Source organism: Lineus longissimus, chromosome 15, assembly GCF_910592395.1.
Source record: "Lineus longissimus chromosome 15, tnLinLong1.2, whole genome shotgun sequence".
Classification (NCBI taxonomy): domain Eukaryota; kingdom Metazoa; phylum Nemertea; class Pilidiophora; order Heteronemertea; family Lineidae; genus Lineus; species Lineus longissimus.
In genome coordinates, this window is record NC_088322.1 from 2315858 (window position 1) to 2335942 (window position 20085).

The window sequence follows — 20085 nt, forward strand, 5'->3', positions numbered from 1 at the left end:
CTCGCTTTCTAAGAAACTCTTAACCTCACATATTTGTTGTAGTCTGAAAGCCTGAGGGTTACTTTCTGTGTGCTTTTCAGACCTTTCATAGTTTAATTGACTTTCAGAGTTTAAATTACTTAAATCTGGATAAACCTTGTTGTCTCCATCCATTTAATTAGTGGGAATAACTAGAATCAGTTGTTCTGTCATTTCTAGTGTTTAGTGTTGATCTTGCAGACACTACAGGTTTTTGAAGTACATTAAATTTTAAAGGTTTTTCTGACCCAGCAGGTTTTTCTGACCCAGCAGGTTTTAAAGGTTTTTCGGGACCAGGCTCCAACTTTGACTCTACTTCTGCCTCTAATTCTCTATGAAATCGTTCTAATCTTTCTTTCCAATTACGTGGTCGTTTTGTGTAACCCCAAGTTCTATTCATTTATTCAGATGAAGATAAAGATGAAAATTAATTGAGTAGAAGGATATCGTTAAATTCTGGGTTATCCCAAAAATACTTGTTTGTTATCCTTCTCCACTCGTTTATCACGTTTTGGTCTCGATAGTCAAACCAGTTTTCATTACGCTTATTGACCATAAAGTTAAATGAGCGGCACAATTGCTCTTTGAAAATACTCAAGTCGACCGTGGAACTCTTCTGCCTGTTTTGTGTTTTAGACATTGGTCTCATGTTAAACCACAGTTCAGGTTTATCTTTGAATTCCTTGATTGGTAGAACATGATCCAACTCCTCATCTACTATTGGAGATAGACTCCTCTGGTACTCTAACCACTGTGAGAAGAAACTGTCTGTACATCCTAGATTGAATGATGAATTACCAGTACACTCTCCCTTAGAAATGCGGTTAAGACCAACCCTAATTTTGTGTCTGTCTCTATTACCATTTTGGTCAAGGTAATCCTTTTTGTAATATGAATTAAAACATGATCTACAGTTACCTCTATTTCCATCTTTACCGAATTCACCATCACTTAGTAATTTAACTTCTCCACATTTACCGCATTTCTTGGTTAACGTGGAACCACATAATTTACAGTAATCCAGTAAATTGCCTCTTCTATTTTTATCAAATTCACTTTCAGGTTTTGTTACATCGCACTTAACACATTTAAATGTAGGCCCTGAAACTACTGGTTGATACTGATTAACAGGATACTGATTAACAGGATACTGATAAACAGGATACTGATTAACAGGATACTGATTAACAGGATACTGATAAACAGGATACTGATTAACAGGATACTGATTAACAGGATACTGATAAACAGGATACTGATTAACATTGACAGTACCATAATAGTTCACTGTTGTTTGTCCTTCCATTTGACTCTCAATTTAAAGGATAAAATCTTTTTAAATTATGTTTTTTTTAGTCTTTTAGGCTTTTAGACTTTTAGGATTTAGTCTTTTAGGCTTTTTATTCCTGAAATTGGTAACCATTCATTGAATTGATCACTGTATCCCTTCCACTTCACTAATCCATATTTCTTGCCTTTACTGGTCTTGTACCTCAAGATTTTCTCGATCTTGTACTCTAGCTGGTCAGGATTAGGAACATAACTCAATTCCTCTTCATAGAAATATCCTTGAATTTCCTCTTTATGATAATCTTCAAGTTTGTAGACGATAGGGTGAGTGAAGATGATCTGTTTGATTTGGAATACTTTCTCAGTGAAGTTGGGCATGTAACCTTTACCGAAAATGGACTTGTACTTTGAAATTCTTACACTGTCGCCAACCTTGTACTTTGGATCACCAAAGGTTTTTTTGAGGTGAAGACCGTAAAGATTGTACCACACAGCTCCTTCGTTTTCCATCTTTCTGGCGTCTACAGGTTTCATACCTATTGATGAGTGAAATGTGTTGTTGTAGCCACTGACCAAGTCATCCAGTACGTCAATCCACTTGTCTGTCTCCTTAGCAGTGAAATAACGCCACATTTTTTCTTTAAGAGTCCTGTTGAATCTTTCTACTACCGCTGCCTTCTTATCAGATTTTGTAGAGAACCATTCTATGTCATTTTCTGTTAAGAGTTCTTTGAAGTGTTTGTTGTAAAATTCTGTACCGTCATCAAACTGGATTTTCTCTGGTTTAGCTTCCTCAAATATCACTTTAAATGCATCTCTGATTTCTTCTCCTCTCTTGCTCTTAACGGCCATAGCCCAAGCATAGCGACTGAATAGGTCAATTACTGTCAAAATGAATCTGAAACCTTTATTGTCCCCTGGAGCCCTCGGAGGGGGATATGGAAATACCGCCCGTCCGTCTGCAGTGCCGCTCGCCGCTCGCCGCTCGCCGCTCGCCGCTCGCCGCTCGCCGCTCGGTGCTCGCCGCTCGCCGCTAGTGTTCCCTTCCGCTCTGTAACTTCTGAACGAAAAAATATTTTGGCTTGAAATTTGGTGTGCTGATAGAGGACAGGCCAAAGGTGTGTTGCGATGTAAAATCGGCCGAGTTTGATTCTCGACTTGGCCACCAGGGGCCAAAACCAAAAACACATAAAGTGTTAGAACTCGCTTAATATTCATCCGATCTTTACCAAATTTTTATGGTAGAATAAGCTAACAAAGATACACAGTATATCACGTGAGTTTTTAGTTTCAACCATTTTTCTAGCCCATAGGGGGCGCTTTCTGAAAATCATGAAAATCCCCTTCCGCTCTGTAACTTCTGAACGACAAAATATTTGTGTTCGAAATTTGGTGTGCTGATAGAGGGCGGGCCACACATTGTACGTCAAAAAAACGATCCAGAATTTGCTGAAATTCTCAGCCGTTTACGAACTGGCCATATGACACCAGAAGACCTACAGTCTATTAAAGCCTTAGAGAACACAGTCACCACAGATTTCCCACCAGATACAGTTCATCTATTCCTCACCAATCAACAAGTCAAGAATTGCAATGAAGAGAGGATCACAGAATTGCCAAACCGATTGACAATCAAATCCTTCGATTCAAGGAGAGAAACACATACCAACACCATTCCAATTACCATAACATCACAAAAACTTGGAGACACAGGTGGCCTACCTGATTCTCTCACCATTGCTCTCGGGGCCAAGCTCATGATCACTAAAAACATAAATGTTCAAGACCACCTCGTAAATGGGGCAGTGGGCACACTACAGCATATAGATGTCAAACCATCGAGACCCATGGATGGTACCCTCTACCTACACTTCAGTAACAACAAAATAGGAGCACAAACAAAATCCAGCAGTCCACCAGAGCTCAGACATTGTGTTCCCATCAAACCTGTGACAGAAAGATTCATCCTAGATAGAAGATGTCCAGTGCAAGTCGAAAGAACTATGTACCCACTTGTCCTAGCATACGCCATGACAACCCATAAGTCTCAAGGTGGCACCTATGACACACTGATAGCTGATATCACAGTACCACCAACCATGAAATCAACACAACCAGGACAAGTCTACACAGTGCTAAGCAGAATAACTGAACGTCGAGGACTCAAGCTCATCAATTTCTCTCCAGATAAAATAAAAGTTAACAGAGAGGCTTTGAAGGAAATGGATCGCATGCAACAAGAAAACTTATTTTCATGGCAACATCCTCTACAGCTGATCCCCAATGCAGACAGTTTCAACATTGGATACCTGAACATCACTTCATACCCTCTCCATGCAAACGATTTGACAGCAGATGCCTCTATCAACAGACTTTCCATTTTATGCCTGACTGAAACCCACATTATTTCTGCAAGAGGACCTCTTTGTTTACCAAACTTCAGCCTCATCCACAAGGATACAGACCATGGACTTGCCATAATAATTAACAGCTCCATTGAGGCACAACAGTTCCAACCACACCCTTCAATACCCGATTCCATATCTTCATACCAAGGAGATCTCCAGATAATGGCACACATCATCCAGAACCCATTTCCTCGACCAGTACTGATACTAGTCACATACCGACCTCGGGCTTTCAAGACAAATACGTTCTTCCAAGAACTATCCAAGGTTGTTCAAGGCATTCCAAGGGATTTAGATCTCATTCTTGGAGGAGGCTTCAACACCAATCAAGACGATCATCTTGTTCTCAAATTTGCTGAACAGTTCAACTACCACCAGTCCATCAGACAAGCAACCCATCGACTCGGAAATACATTAGACCTTATCTTCACATCAAGGAATGTCTCCTCATCGCCACCAGTGATTAATCCTGTCCCATATACAGATCACTTCATAACCTGCACAACAATTTCTTCGCAATAAATTCTAAGTCACAATGCCTAGTGTTCATCGATGCACGGAACTATCTCGCCATCCAGGATCTGTTATATGTCCAGCTCGAACAAATTGTAAGGCAAGACGCTCTCCAAGTTCTCCAGTGTCTCGATTCATAAGCGAAGTATGACGCAACATTGGCTCTGTCATTAATCAAGCACTGATAACAGCATGGAACAAAAAAGAGGTTTCAGTACCATCATTGCCATGGATGGTTCGATCAGGGACGACAAAACTGCATGGGGTTGACCAGTGTGGAGGCACACAAATTATGAGTGGTCCACAGCTAGACAAGGCGCATCCTGAAGTTACCGTTCAGAATGTGAAGCCTTCGAAGATGAGCCCAATGCAACAGGAACAACCAGTCATCTTGACAGACTCCCTGAGCTTGCTGTTGAGATTAGAGAGGGGCACAGTGAAACCACTATGGTGCAGGATCCTTGACAAACTGAAAAGTCCAATCACAGTGGGCGAACATCCGAGGACACTCCAGCATATCATATAATGAACAGCCAGACAAGCTGGCAGGCAGTGCTGAACCTTTTGGAGACCACCCGAATGACATACTAGGCGAACTGCAGGCCAGGTACGTGTAGGCATCTCAGGACAGAGCGGACGAGTGAAGGACAACCGACACGCTGATAGAGAGAGGCTGGGCCTTCAGCCAAGGAGAATCGAGGCATCAGATTGCGGGGGCTAAGCCGCATACTCCATAGCCAGACAGAGTCGGGGTACTTACTAAAAGAACACTGGGGAGGTTATTGGAAAAAGAAGTGCCAAGAACTAAACCAGTGCCATTGCTCCTCTGTGGATAGGAACAAAGAACAACAACAAGAAGCGGAGTAGACCTATGTCTCCCGACTATGGGGAAAAAGCCCTTGGGACAAAGCCGAGTATGGCAACCGAGTATGGGGAAAAAGCCCAGGAGGCAAAGCTGAGTATGGGAAAAAAAACCAGGAGGCAAAGCCGAGTATGGTGAAAAAACCCAGGTGTCAAAAGCTGCGTATGGCTACCGAGTATGGTGAAAAAACCCAGGAGGCAAAGCCAAGTATGGCTACCGAGTATGGGAAAAAAGCCCAGGAGGCAAAGCCGAGTATGGCTACCGAGTATGGTGAAAAAACCCAGGAGGCAAAGCCGAGTATGGCTACCGAGTATGGGAAAAAAGCCCAGGAGGTAAAGCCGAGTATGGCTACCGAGTATGGTGAAAAAACCCAGGTGGCAAAGCCGAGTATGGCTACTAAGTGGAAAAAACCCTGAGGGGGGCAAAGCCAAGTATGGCTGCCGAGCATAGCAAAAAAGCCCAACGATCAAAGCCAACTATGGCGAATTAGGTGACAAGTATAATACTATTCCGAGAATGGAAGTAATTTATGAAGGCAATGGCGGGGCATTGAGGAGACACCCATAGTGGCCATGTGCATGATATGTGGGCGCCATATTCCATGAATATGTCTTCTATGTTTTACAGAACTGATTCAGGATATCATCTATGCCAGTCGCCATATTGGATGGATATACAGGCAACTATAATGCCTTCACTTCAACTAGAAGATTTTATATGTTTTACAGACCTGATTCAGGATATCATCTTGGATTCATTCACTTCGGATTCGTTCACCTCACCAGTGCATCTCTGAGCGTGATTGGATTGCTACTGATCCGCTCACCCGGTGCTAAAATTCTCATATCAATTAGGATTCTAATAGCGACTGCGACGAAAATGTGTACTCGAGTCCGACATCCAGTTAAAGAAGGAAGCTGACCATGACAACTTCACACTCTATGCCCACTTCAAACTCCAGACACTCTAAGGACCTGATGTTCATCATGCTGAACACATACCCAGATGAGATGACCATCCTAAGATTACAGTTTCAGTGGATTTTGACCTTTAAATCCATAACCAATTCAGACCTCAACACCCAATGCTGACAGTGACAATTCAGGTAACGTGCACCATACCTTTCAGGCCCGTCGGAACTGGGAGGGGGGGGGCTATAGCCCCACCACTTTTTGGACATGAATGTTGAAAAATTAATTTAAGAGAAGTTCATTTTAATATCAGCGATTTTATCTTTGGAAATGACCTGAAATCGCTTCTCAGAACATCTGTTTTCAAAATTTTCTGGGGAAGGACCCCCAGAACCCCCGCCAAAACCGCCAAAGCTCGCGCTGTGCTCGAATTTTTCGGCTCAGGCCTTCAGCGAAATGGAATTTACGGTCAAACATTCCGACCGGCCTGCCTCTCCATCGCTACCAATACCATCAGCGAAGCTAGCTTTTATATCCTGGGGGGGGGGGGGGGGGGCAAAAGGTCCTCTGCGGGCCGGACAAAATACATTATTTTGCCATTTTTCGGCCAAAACTTGCATGAAAACCCATTTTTCAGAGTCATCAAGAAAGGCATTTGCCCCCCCCCCCTTAGCCCCCCGCTAGATACGCCCATGCATACTATTACCAACTTTAGTAATAAGTGCCCACCAAGTTCGGGGTTACTCCAGATGTGACCGATTCTTTACATGTCAACCTTGATATTCAGATTTTGCCGATTGCTTTGTACATGACACACATATTGGCCCATTATATGTGCCTTATTTCATATGCCTCATATAGAACAGGTTCAGGTGTATATGTGCAATAACATGACACACAGATCCCGTTAGCCAAAGTGAACAACCTCACCTCACCTGGTCTATGCAATTTCCATTAGTAGCTGATATTCAGATTTTCTGAGAGAAGCAAGGGCATTATCTGCTGTAATCAGAATTAGCCAATGTTTGCAGTCTCACCCCATGTACTCCAGAATGGAATTCCACAATATTTCCCATATTACCTAATCACCAATATTGAGGAAAAGCTGTTGTTTTCATTTTGGCTAACGTGATCTGGTGGTAATGATAGAAAACACAAAATGACTCTCATAATGTTTCTTTGGGGTTTACCTAATTTCTTATTTTAGCCTCTCCATCGCGCGACTCTTCAATTTCACCTCGAGCACTTACTAAAAATCATGAAAATCGCATTGTGCTCTATGATTTCAAGAACAAGAGATTCTGGTAATACATTTTCGACAGTGTCATTGAGTACCCATGCCCATATGGCGACGGGGGACATTTACGCTATGCTTGTTCTTACTCTCGAATTTCTGCATGTCAACCAGGTCGGCTTGCCACTGTTGATCGATGTACGATACCATTGTTTTCCTGAAGGTGAATTTCTTAATGGCCGGTTTGTGTAGTTGGTGAGTTGGAAGTGTTTCTAGAAATTCTTTAACTTCTTTTTGTTTAATAAGTTTACCATCTTCCTTGACCTGTTTCCACATCTTACTCAAAGAACTGTAAGTCACGGGACTCTCGGGGTTGTAGTACAAATCCCTTAGATACTGCTGTGTGTCATCCTTTACATCCATTTAAATGGGTGAAGTATTTATTTACGAGCCACATAACATGCTAATTTCTGGTGTCACCAATTGTGGTAAGACATATTTTGCCCTTGACCTCTTAGAAAAGGAGTATCGACACAAATTCCAAAACATAGTCATTTTCTGTCCAACATATTTCAACAATAAGACATATGACAGGAAATGGATTTACCAAGACAAGAGCGTCTACATAGTTAATCCCGAAGCGGTGGCAAGTAATTTGGACCTTGTGCTTCAATTTGCTACTCTGACCTTTGCTGGTTCTAACACATTATTCCTAATTGATGACTGTGCTAATTTGAGAGACACAAAAAAGAAGGTGTCCGAGTTATGTAATCTTGCCTTTTCTGGCAGGCACTACAATCTTACTGTTTGGTTACTAGTTCAGAAGTACAACTCTGTTGTCGAGGACTACAGAGAGAACATAAGAATTTTAGTATTATTTTTTAATAAGGATGAATCAGCCATGAAAGATGCCTTAGAAGAAAACAGTGTTATTCCTAAGGAGAAAAGACAGTACTACATAGAAGAACTTAAGATGAAAAAAGGATCAAAACTGATCATTAGACTACAACATCCATTTGGATTTACTCTTTCACATCAAAAATCTTAGTCCCGCTTCTCATCAATGGTCTTAGTCTTTCTAACCCTAGTAAAATAATAAATTATTAATCCTAAACCACTAAGTCCTAGGATAATCCATAGGTACTCGTATTTCTTCATTTCATCACTAGGTTGGTAATAATCACTTAATTGTGGTCTCTGAGGTAGTACTATAGTTCTATCGGGATGTAAATGATTGTAAACAGTAAGTGCTGAATCAGTATTGTTAAAATCAATAGAAGCGTCTCTTTCTCTCTTTAATTCAAGATTAACAAAGTCAATAGTACTCTTTCTATGCTCCTCCCATTCGGTTGAAGCTTTTTGTAATTGCTCCTGAGCCAAATCATGTCTTTTCACTTCATCTTCATAACCGTTTTTATCTAGTGACTTGAAAAGGTAACCAGATCCAGTAAATGCTAATCCATTGATTATTGCAGATCCAAATAACATGTCAATGCCAGCCATTTAATTTCAACGAACTTTAATTTCAATGATGTGTTAATACCAATTGGTACTGTACATCATGACCATTAAGATCGATGATGTCACCTTTTTCATCCGTTAAGCGAATATTCAGCTTATTGAATCTTGGTTTACAGGGAATTGCTATTGGTTTCTCAAAGGTGTATGCTATTAAATCCCCAAAATCAGCTTCTTTTATTGGTTTTGTGGTTAGCACATCAGATGTTTCACCATTACTTAATACACTAGTAGATTCGATTATGTCACAGTGAAAAACAAAATGGTTAATTGGTCTAAAATTGATGGGTTTTTCGCTTACAACATCATCCTTACTTTTATTGTCTGAAGGGTAAGGCCATTCTGTTTTCATGCCAAATAACTCATTGCTTTTACCAATAAAATAGATCTGATAATGCTCCTCATTTTTTCTCTTTAGGAAGTGTACTATGGCCTTACCTGTTGGTTCTTCAAGGTCAAATCTGACAGCACCTCGACTCATACTATTTTCTTTCAACTTCTCCGCAAATACTTTTGAAAAGCTCTGTAGGTCATAGAGACCATCTGGTAGCGTAATCTCTGCCACATCAAACCCCTTAACTTTGATTCGGTTATTCTCCCTGGCCGCACTGATGTTGTAAAATGTACAAGGTATTACTGCAAAAGTTAAAGTGATGCTACATGCATCTTGAATTTCAGTCTTGAGATTGACTGTTAAATCACTTGAACTCTGATCCGGGTAGTCGCTGGAATCGATGTTCATTACAGTTACCATTTAGTTAAGTAAATTATTCTTACTTCATAATATTTCTGGGTAGGATTCCTTGATCGTAAAGGTACTCTAATGTTCCATTACTAATAGCTACAGTTCCACCCAGTTTAATAATTTCCTCTAGGTTGGCCTGACTTGGGGGACCGATATTGATTTTCAAGAACCTTTTCAGTAACATAGAGTAACCAATTGTTGTTGATGCCAACAGTAAACTTTGATACAGTGTATTTATGATATCTTTCTTTCCAGGTGTATCCATTTAATTAGGATGAAAATCTAATGTTGTAGCGAACTTTGTTCTTGCAGCACCTTAGTGCTGGAGTGAAGCAATCTGAGAATTCTGGATGTTTACCTGGGCATCAGAAACCACGAATATGTGCATTTTGTATGGTCCCTTTCCAGATTTCTTTGTAATAGATAATTGAATACCATCTTTTGTGTTCTGGAACTTCTTTCCTGATCCGTGTAATCTATTGTCTTCAGAAGTTCTCAGGTCCAACCATAAACCATAGTGATTAGAATCACCATAGTATTTCTCCATTGTCATGTTACAGTCATGGGTTTTCTTCAAATCTTCAGACATGAAGTGTTTCTTGATCTCCTCCCATTGATCCATCATTCTCATTCCTTCTGGGAACACCTGATTGGCAACACCCTCAATTGTGATTTGTACTTTACTTATGTTAGGGTTTTCAAACTTCTCTGAATCTCTAGATCCATCTACATAGTCAGACACAAATAATAACAATAATCCTTTAATTGACATTCTTGGAAAGTTGATGTTCTCATTAATCAGTGTTTCATTAGCAGTAACATTAACTGTTTTAAAATGGTCTACCTAATCATAAAATATCGAGAAACCAGAGTTGTACTTGTTGCTCAGTTGATTTGCAATCATCTTATTAGTAACCGTGTCGTATTCAAAACTGATATTTTCAAGTTTGTAGCCCATGCTAGCTGTGGTTGCGGTGACTATGATTTCCTCCTTTGGTGCTAAAGTAATCTCGATGATCACATCTTCTTGAATTGGAAACTTGTAAAATGGAGCATGATGGTGGAATAATTCAAAATCTAATGGTATTTTGTACTTCTTATCAAACACTTCCTTTAGTGTCTTTTCATTAGCTGTTTCACCAGTGACATCAGCTTCAGCTACTCCCGATCTTAATTCTCTAAGATTTTCTGATTGAATACCTTGTGACCTTGTGACGGTGAAAGACGCTGTATCAGATAAGGTTCCCTTACTTTTTGAAGTTCCCCAGGGTTCTGTACTGGGCCCTCTCTTGTTCACTGCATACAACAGTCCTCTTGGCGACATTATCCGATCATTCCTCCTGCCATATATACTGTTTGCTGATGACAGTGGTCTCTACATTATCTTTGATCCAACTAACCCAACCGTGGTGCAAAATGTTATTTCGAGCCTTACACTATGTGTTGAGTCAATTAAGGAATGGATGGTGAGAAACAAACTGAAATTGAATGACAGTAAGACCGAATTTTTCCTTGCATGTGTAAAGAACCTACAGAAGTATGTGTCTGATCTGAAATTGAAAATTGGCGATACTGAAATTGAGCTGAGTGATACCATCAAGATTCTTGGTGTAACATTTGACAGAGAAATGTCCATGAAAACGCATGTTAACAATGTATGCCGGGCGGCAAATTTCCATCTCTATCGTATAAGCAAGATAAGATCTTTGCTCAGTAAATCAGCAGCAACAAGTGCAGTGCGGACCTTAGTTGTCTCGCGGTTGGACTACGCAAATAGTCTGCTATATAACATCTCTGAGGCCAATGTGCGTAAGCTTCAACTGGTTCAAAACTCGGCAGCTCGTCTCGTCACTAGGGTGTCCAGAGGGGATCATATCACTCTGGTTCTGTGCGCACTCCACTGGCTTCCTTTGAAAGCAAGGCTCGAGTACAAGGTTAATCTAATGGTCTACAAATGTCTACATGATTACGCACCAAAATATCTCGCAGACTGCTTGGAAGTTTACAAACCCTCACGCTCCCTGCGGTCAAGTACAATGGGTCTGTGTAAGGAAATCCGCACAAACCGGGTGATAGGCTCCTCTGCATTCGCAGTGGCGGGACCAAAGCTATGGAATGAGCTTCCAAATAGTGTTCGTGGCCAGAGTACCCTGGGTCGTTTTAAAACTGCACTAAAAACTCATATTTTTAAGAAATTCTTTTGAATCCATTGCACGTTTTCTTTAGTAATGACTTTTATTCTATCATGTATTAAAGGTATAACGGCTTTTGATTTCTCTAAACCATTCTTTTTATATAATGGCAAGTTTACTAACTAAATAAGGTATACACTGATATTCCAACATGATTGATTTAGCAGGTTCAGCATAATCAGCTTTTGTAAATTGTAAATCCGCCACCTGCGAAAACGAAAATCACTCGTCGGCCAGACAGGAAGTGACGTCATCTCAGGCATCTCAGGAATATCAGAACCAAACAAACATGGCGAATGCATACAGCGAAAGCGATTCTTCATCAATTTGTAGCGATTGCAGTACTTCATCGTCTGCTCTCAGCCAATTTCTTGCTGCCGATTACGATAGTGGTGATAATGATGAGTTATTCGGCGATGTTGGGGATCCAGAGCCAGTTCCTGGACCGATAGAACCCTACATGTTTGAACCCGTACCTGAACAAGTGGAAGTACAGCATCAGCATGTACATACATGCGCAGGCAGCTGTAGTAGCAGAAGAAGAACAGCGGCCAACGAGGCGAGATAATCTTGACTGGTATGGAATATTACAGTTTTATTGTTTTATCTAGACCCCCGTGACCAGCATGTTGGAGACGGAGGCCATTATTTTCAAGCACTGTCACCCACTGAACACTATAAATGAAGAGCCTACCTACCTACCAGTACCATCGCCAACTATCTACCGGTACCGTATACCAGGGACCATATTCACAAAGGCCTCATGACTTTACGCAGTGCATGAGCTATTGTCCGTTTGCGGGTGTCCTTTTGTTCAATCCCAACTCACAAAAGATTTGTGTACTCTTATTAACGTTGCGTGGACTTACTTCGTGAATAAGGTCGACCATGTACTGCTACCATGACACTGCTTATTAAGCTCATGACTACAAAGTCACTGTCACTGATATGATAAATACAGGCCTATATTGCTATCATTTCAGGTGGCCTGGCTTCAATACAGACAGCAGTATGGTCGGGCAGCATATGATGGGCCGTATGAGAAGAGGATGCGGCACATAAGCTACAGACAGTTAGCGAGGTGGTGTTGGGGGTTTCTGGGGCGGGATGTCCGTGTGGTTTTGCCATCATGTGCAGTGAGTCGGACAAGGGCACAGTTCATGCCCCCCCGTACTCGAGGAGGATGCTGAATTCAGAGGTTTTCATCACGGGGACTCTGACTAGACACTGACTATAGGGACTATGAAGTACAATGACATTGACGAACAAGAAAAATTGTGTTCAGTTGCATGTATTTGTTAATCTGTACAAAATTTTAAAGTTTCAAATTTTAAATACATTGCTCATATAAAATGCCAATACTGGTGATGTTATGTTTGTTAAACAACACCAGAAAAACCCGACCAACGCCGTCCGATAGAGGCCGCCAGTGTAATCAGTCACGTGCCGCCATTGACGAATCAGCTCGCAGCAATCAATCACAATGGCAGCCTCAACGAGACGGGGTGTATTCAGAGAATTACCTTCTGTGTGAGGACACCTTTGAGAGAGGACAGCATTATTTGGTCCCTTGGTCTAAATTGATATCGTATTATACCGCGGAGACACAATGTACCTCAAAAGTACGGCTCGCAGTATGTTTTGGCTAAACGATCGTACGTCTTGTGTTCGAGGACACAGGTGATCATAATCAGGACACCTCTTTATTTAGGACAGCGTCCCTGATGTCCTTGTTTGTATGCTCCCACCTGATATGACTGTTCACCAGAGGATCTAACAAATTTGCAATCAAATTACTGGAATGCCTACATCAATTTCAAACCTGGATGCCAACAAGACCAACCTCCACCCCACCCCACCCCCACCCCACCCCCACCCCCAAGGTAGGAGAGGCCAAGACCACAGTACACCCCCCACAAAATGCCCAACTTTTTTACATTAGACAATTAGATATAGGAAAGCTACCATCAGTAATAAACTTTGGGTGCAGGGAAACTGGACTCATGCAGTCATGATTAGCATGATCATCAAGTGAAAAATGAATTTTCAAACTTCATTTAAAATCTAGAGTGAAAAATTTAAATCTCAGTAGTATCAGAATGATGGTGTTTCACATTAGCATGAAACAAGCACGATTTAAAACTAGGTATATTGCATAGATCAACCCCCCAAGCTCCCTAGTGACCCCCTCGCAATGACCAATTCAATTTTTTGCTGTCACATCATTAAAACCTCCAATTTCGGCATGGAAGTGGACAAAGAAAAAAATGTTCCAAAACACCAGAAGCAGTGTTATTATGACTCTAGATGGTATTGCCCTCTCGCGGATCTATCGGCAACTAAAATATTATCGCTAGAAATGCCAGTTTTTGAGCCGTAAAAACGCCTCAAAGGCTTATTTTCCTGATTTTCCCTGTTTGAACTTCATCAATGCATGCAAAGCGGCGGTACAAAGGTGGACAAAGGATTTTTTTGACTAAATTCACTGAAATTTCGCACAGTATTAGCTAGACATTAGAGGAAACCAATGGGCTATCGGCAAAGTGCGTAATGCTCCCCACCGCCTGATTAACTCTTCTTTTTGAGATTGCCCTAAGCTAAGCGCACTACTGCGTTGATCGGCCGAGATGGTAATTAGTGCGCATGCGCAAGTTCGAGGTCGGGGATTTCTGGTATTGACAGGACCTGTACAAAATCAATGATGACTAGGCCCAAGGCCAGGCATGCAATTTGTGATAGCTTCAACTTGATGATCGTCAAACCAAATATGCTCCCACCACATACAGTTTACACTGGAATCTAGAAGTCCAACACAAGTTATTTCCCCACATGCTCCACGTAGCGTTTTCCACTCCGGTATCTGTTGATGGCTTCCTGCTTATCCAGATGTTCGAAGGCGCTGGAAAGTGGGGCTGGGGGTTCTTCATTCTGACAGATTTTTCCAGCTCGGATGATTCTGCACACCTCTTTCTGAAGTTCAGTCACATAGTCTGAAAAAAGACAGTTGTTGTGGTGATGAACAGTAATTACTCAGCGGTGACCTAGGAAAAGGGGCTGGTCAATATTTCAAATTACATATATGTGTTCATTTGAAAACTGCCAGCACATTCTAATAACAGGATGTTTTGAAGCGTTTCCCCATTCACTTGAAAGACTGGCTAGGGACACTTTTCATGGACCACCCTGTAGTATTACTTTGGAAATGGTACTCATCCGCAGGGGAACATCGTAGATTCCTTCACCTGGCCTATTTTTTTAGAACAAAATAGTACAGACTTACTGAATGTGCACTTGGTCAGAACACGTTTCACTGAAAAGCCTCCATTCTTGAATTTGGGGAATAAAACGTTGAATTGTTCTGCCCCATTCTCGAGTTTGGCTTGGTCCCTGCCACTGTTCTCATTGAAGTGGAGTCCAGCTAACTAGCCCACAAGTAGAAACATATTAACATGTGAATGTGCATGAGCGGTCAGTTTGGCATAATTATGTATGCTTGTGCTTATGTAGTCTTTAAAAAACTACATTGATGGGTACAATAGTTGAGTGCCAAGTGGAAACGTCATAACCATTGAACGAAGTCATACGACACATCACACAAGACTGATAGACCATGCCTGCCTGCGTGCAAGGCCCTATGCATATGCTAAATATGTCAATGTCAGGCCTGGCTTATTTGTAGGCTATATAACCATGTACATGCCCACATCACCTGAGTATTCAACACAATAACATTTCGATAACTGCAGAATAGCCGGGACAGTAGTATGATTATGTACACTCTGTCCCTCTGTACATTATGTACACATTCCTATCATTTAGCACAGAGTGTCCCGGGTATTCTGCAGTTGCTCCCTTCAAAACAATCGTCAGTGAAGTGTTTTGAACACACTACGGCCGAAGTGTTGGTCGGTTTCGGATCCACGAAGTCCACTCTCATGTTTGTACAAACTTCACCCACTGACGTCGAATTGCTGGTTTTTTCGGGAATGAATGCTTCGAAAGAGCACTCGATGCATCGGCCGTGGCACTAAAGCCAAACAAAACACATCTATTCACCATATCAATTGATAATTTGCATGATATCTCAAGAAACTATTCACATGCAAATGCACTGCACCGTCCGCCATGATATTCCTGAGAGCGCTCGGTCTTCCTTTGTTGTGGTCATCGCCGAAGATTCCCGAAGATTCCCAAAGATGTTCGTTTTTATTTGATGGGCGTGGTTTGGGAATAAAAGTTGAAAGAAAACGAACCACATTGCTTGAAATCGATTTTTTTTAAATTAATTGTTGTCTTAAAGCATACTTAGACCTTCTAAACCAACATGTTGGTGCCACTCAGTTATACCTTTAATGTTATGTTTTATTATAAATTTATAAAGCGCTTAGAAGTTTTAACAACGTTAAGCGCTATAAAAATGTTTTTAATAATAATTTAATAATAAAATGCCTTGAAAAACTCTATCATTTCTTTCTTCTTCTGTTAACCACAGATCTTTAAATGTAGAAAAATGGCTGTATTCGTCAAGGTCAAATATCTGCTCTGTTCCCCACTTAACCACCATCTTTGAGATTAGATTTCTACCAAGATTATTTACAACACTATTTTTAGAATCACCAGAAATGGTTACATCAGCAGACAAATAAAGAGATTTAGGTACAAAAAATGTATTCTCCCTCAATGCCGGTATTCTAGCATGCAAAGTTTCTTTGGGATTAGCAGAAGAGGGATTATGAGTAATGATGTGATGCTGCCTCTCAGCTTTCAAACCGAGTGGAATTCTATGTGCTCTATCTGTATTTAATAAATATCCAGTGGCCATCTTGTATTTATTTACTCGTAAAATTAATAATAGTTCCAAGAGCAGGCCTCTAAAAAACACTTGGTTCCACAGTAAAGAGCAATACTACAGTGGCGCCACATGGTGTCAAACTGGTACATCATTCCACTTACTACACTGGTAAATCACACACACAACTGATCCCTTAAATGCAGCACATGCATCTTGTTATTTCTCTGAAGCATTGACCACCAGTAGTTCAAAATTCCCGGCCATGACGTCATCACCTAGCTCACATATCATTAGGGAAAGCACTTGGAGATCTGTCATTTCGCCATACTAGCTAGCGAGACTGTTACAATGTTGTTTTTGCCTGTTTTTACCGGCCAATAATGCGGTGTGTTGGCTTGATCATGCACATACACTCTAGGTGGCATGTTCATTACCCATAATTCCTGTCATCTTGGCAACGGACATGCGCAAACGATGACAGTTTGTTTTGATAGCAATCGGCAAACACTTGTTTGCTCGTTGTACAATGACAACAATCACAACAGGAAGTTGTCATCCTTGGCAATCGATTGTCAACGACATCTTTCATTGTAACATGTAACTAAACAACATACGCAGTAAACAAGCTTGGCATAGGTCAGACTCGAACCCGGGTATTCTGCATGGTAAGCATATGTTATCCCACTAGGCTATGTCCTCAATTCAACCTGTTAGGCCGTCAAGATTGATAGATAAGAGCGCCTAGCTATTGATTATGCGCGTCACAGCTGTCATGTGATCTCTCATTCAGTGTGGCACATGCAGGGGCATAGGGTCAATTTATCTGCCATTTCTCAATGGATATTTGCAAATGAGGTATCCTTGGAAAGCTCTTGACCTGTACTTTCTGTTGGAATACAGTAAGTCATGATTACATTAACCCATTGAGCTGTAGTATTCCCTAAGAATGATAATATTGGGGTGGCTGGTTCTTAGGGGTTTTCTAGGCTAATTTGAAGCCCTTTTGAGACCAAAGGCCTGTAAGGGCTTTGGTCAAAAGGGCTTCAAAATACCTAGGATTCCTAGCAACCCAATATTATCATTCTCCCTCCCCTAATCAAACCTCCAAAATGATAACATGATATTTGAATGGTAAAATCGCCCAGAGTATCGATGATGATTTTAATCAGCTTCATCCATGAGGGACGTTCTGACGAGTCAAAGTGTTTGAGCGTTTTTCGAATGCATTTTGTAAATCTTATGAACTTTCTTCTGATGGCTCGATAGCCGCGACTATTTTTGCAATGATATCCTCAATCAATTCTGTCATGATGTTTCTGTTATCATCAAAAGCAAATGAATTTGTCTGTGATCATCCGAGAGACCCCGTCTGTTGGCAATTTCAATTCATGATCAACCAGATTTTCTTCCAAGAATTCGAAGACAATTCTTGTTTTCTCCGCAAAAAGCTCAATTTTAGTAAAAACTAAAGTACATCGAGTGGTATAAAACTGAAAATGAGCTCCTGCGTCTCTGAATTTCAGACCACGCATGGACGGCTTTTCTGTTGCCTCGGAATCTAATTTAACAAGCGGTCTTTCACACCTGTCTGCCTCGGGTGCAAAAAAACGATTCGATAAAATATAGTAGCGACTGTACGTCGCGTTGTCTAAAACAAGAAGTTAACGCACTGCTTGGAAAATTACCTTGAATATTAACAAGTCTCCCTTTGAATTTAAGCTTTCGTCTTGGCGGCTGTGGTGTCAAACAAGAATGTATTTCTTTCAAAATGTGTTCATAAAGTTCTTGAAATTTTCGCTTTCAAGCCAAGCGCCTATATTTTTTCGCAGATGCAAAGTAATGTGTAATTTCTTACTAACCCGGTAGGAAATGTCAGTAAAACGTCGCGTAACATAACCGTCTTTAACGGTTTGGAAATATTTTTTTTGGAAAAGTGATAGATTTCAAACTTGTATTTTTCAAAAAATGAAGACTCTATAAGGTCAAAGTGAAATATAACCTGTTTGATGGAACTAACTATTGTATCATTCATTCAGCTTTATGGGGGTTATGGAAGAAACTTAAGTTTTTTTCCAGCGCGTGCACGGGCATACAGTTGTTGTTGTATATACTTTTTATGAATGATTATATATTGTACTTACAAATACTCAGTCTTACATGTAATTCCCTTTAGAATTCCTGAAGTCATAAACACTAGTGAATGAAACAGTTGCAGTACACAGTCACGCTCCAAACGTTGAATGATATATTGAGGCTATACTGTATGTGTATGAGAAAACATCAGGTCGAACTGTCTGGAAAGAGAAAAACGAGGGTTGACGTTAGTTTGCTGTCAGAGAATATCGCCTACGAGCATGTAAAGTAATGTGTATTTTTTTACTAACCAAGTAGGAAAAGTCAGTAAAACCTCGTGTAACATAAGCGCTTTTACTGTCTGGAAATATTTTTCAAAAATGAAGGCTCTATAAGGCCGAAGTGAAATATAACCTGTTTTATGGAACTAAGTATTGTACCGCGTTCACGTGCATACAGTTGCTGTTGTTATACTTTTTATGAATGAATATATAGGTACTTACAAATACTCCTACATGTAATTTCCCTTTTGAATATTCCTGTACACTCATGCTTCATCCGTTGAATGATTTTGTGAAAACATCAGGTCGAGCTGTCTGGAAAGAGAAAACGAGGGTTGACGTTAGTTTGCTGTCAGAGAATATCACTTACGATCATGTATCACACGCTTTTGTTCCAACGACGTGCTCTTTGCTTTTTACACCACATCATCAGGAATTGATGTAATGAGACAGACTAAGTACAGCGTGTCCTTGTCGCATTGTATAAATAATCAGCCTTAGCGCTTGTCTATTTTGTTGAGATTTTATTCTGGAAAATTAAATAGAAAGGATATGATGAGTTGAAAAACAAATAAAAGCCTTTCGTTTAGTAGAGACAGTATTTTTGTGTGTCCTTGTGAGTAACCAAATCGGGCGGGCAGCAAGGGCTGTTTATATCTGCATGGCGCTGGAAGAGAAATATGGGATCGCATGTTATTTCATTTCCCAAAGGAGAGATGATTATTATTGTTGAATCAAAATCATACTGAGCCGACAGAACTATAAAAATGAAGGTCCTACCTTGATTCACGATAACATAATGTTTCTCGGCTTTGGGGCGCTTGTGTATAAACCATCCCTCTGAAAGAGAAAATAATGGACGGATGTTACTAAGGCCCGTATTCTAAGACATCCCTTTAGCTTAAGGTGGGACTTCAGGTCAACCTTTATAAGATTTTCATTTCAGAGATGACCCTTTATGTCAGGTAAAGTGCTCCCTTTGGAAGCTCCCTTAGGAAAAGCGGGGGTCGTTTCACAGACCTCACTTTGGCCTAAAGGAGCGCTTTATTTGCTTCAAAGGGATCCTTAAAATAAAGTTTGGTCTGGACCAAACTTTAGTGTCCCTTAAGCCTCCGACTTGTATAGGCGACATTCACTTTTGTTGTTGATGGCCGAATATGTACATCGCATTGCTCCACTGTACGACGTAAATCTAGGCAGGGAACGCTTCAGAACCCGATTCCCCATTTTTCAAGAAAATGACCATAA

The 20085-nt window shown here is 40.7% G+C and overlaps 1 long non-coding RNA gene across 1 annotated transcript; it reads right to left on the reverse strand.

The window, feature by feature from the left end:
- Window positions 1-18458: 18458 nt before the first annotated feature.
- On the reverse strand, window positions 18459-19679 carry LOC135500017 (uncharacterized). Its single transcript, XR_010449383.1, has 3 exons — window positions 19618-19679; window positions 19060-19152; window positions 18459-18777 (listed from the first exon to the last, which is right to left on the reverse strand). It is a non-coding gene; the product is annotated as an uncharacterized LOC135500017 (long non-coding RNA).
- Between the last annotated feature and the right edge of the window lie 406 nt (window positions 19680-20085).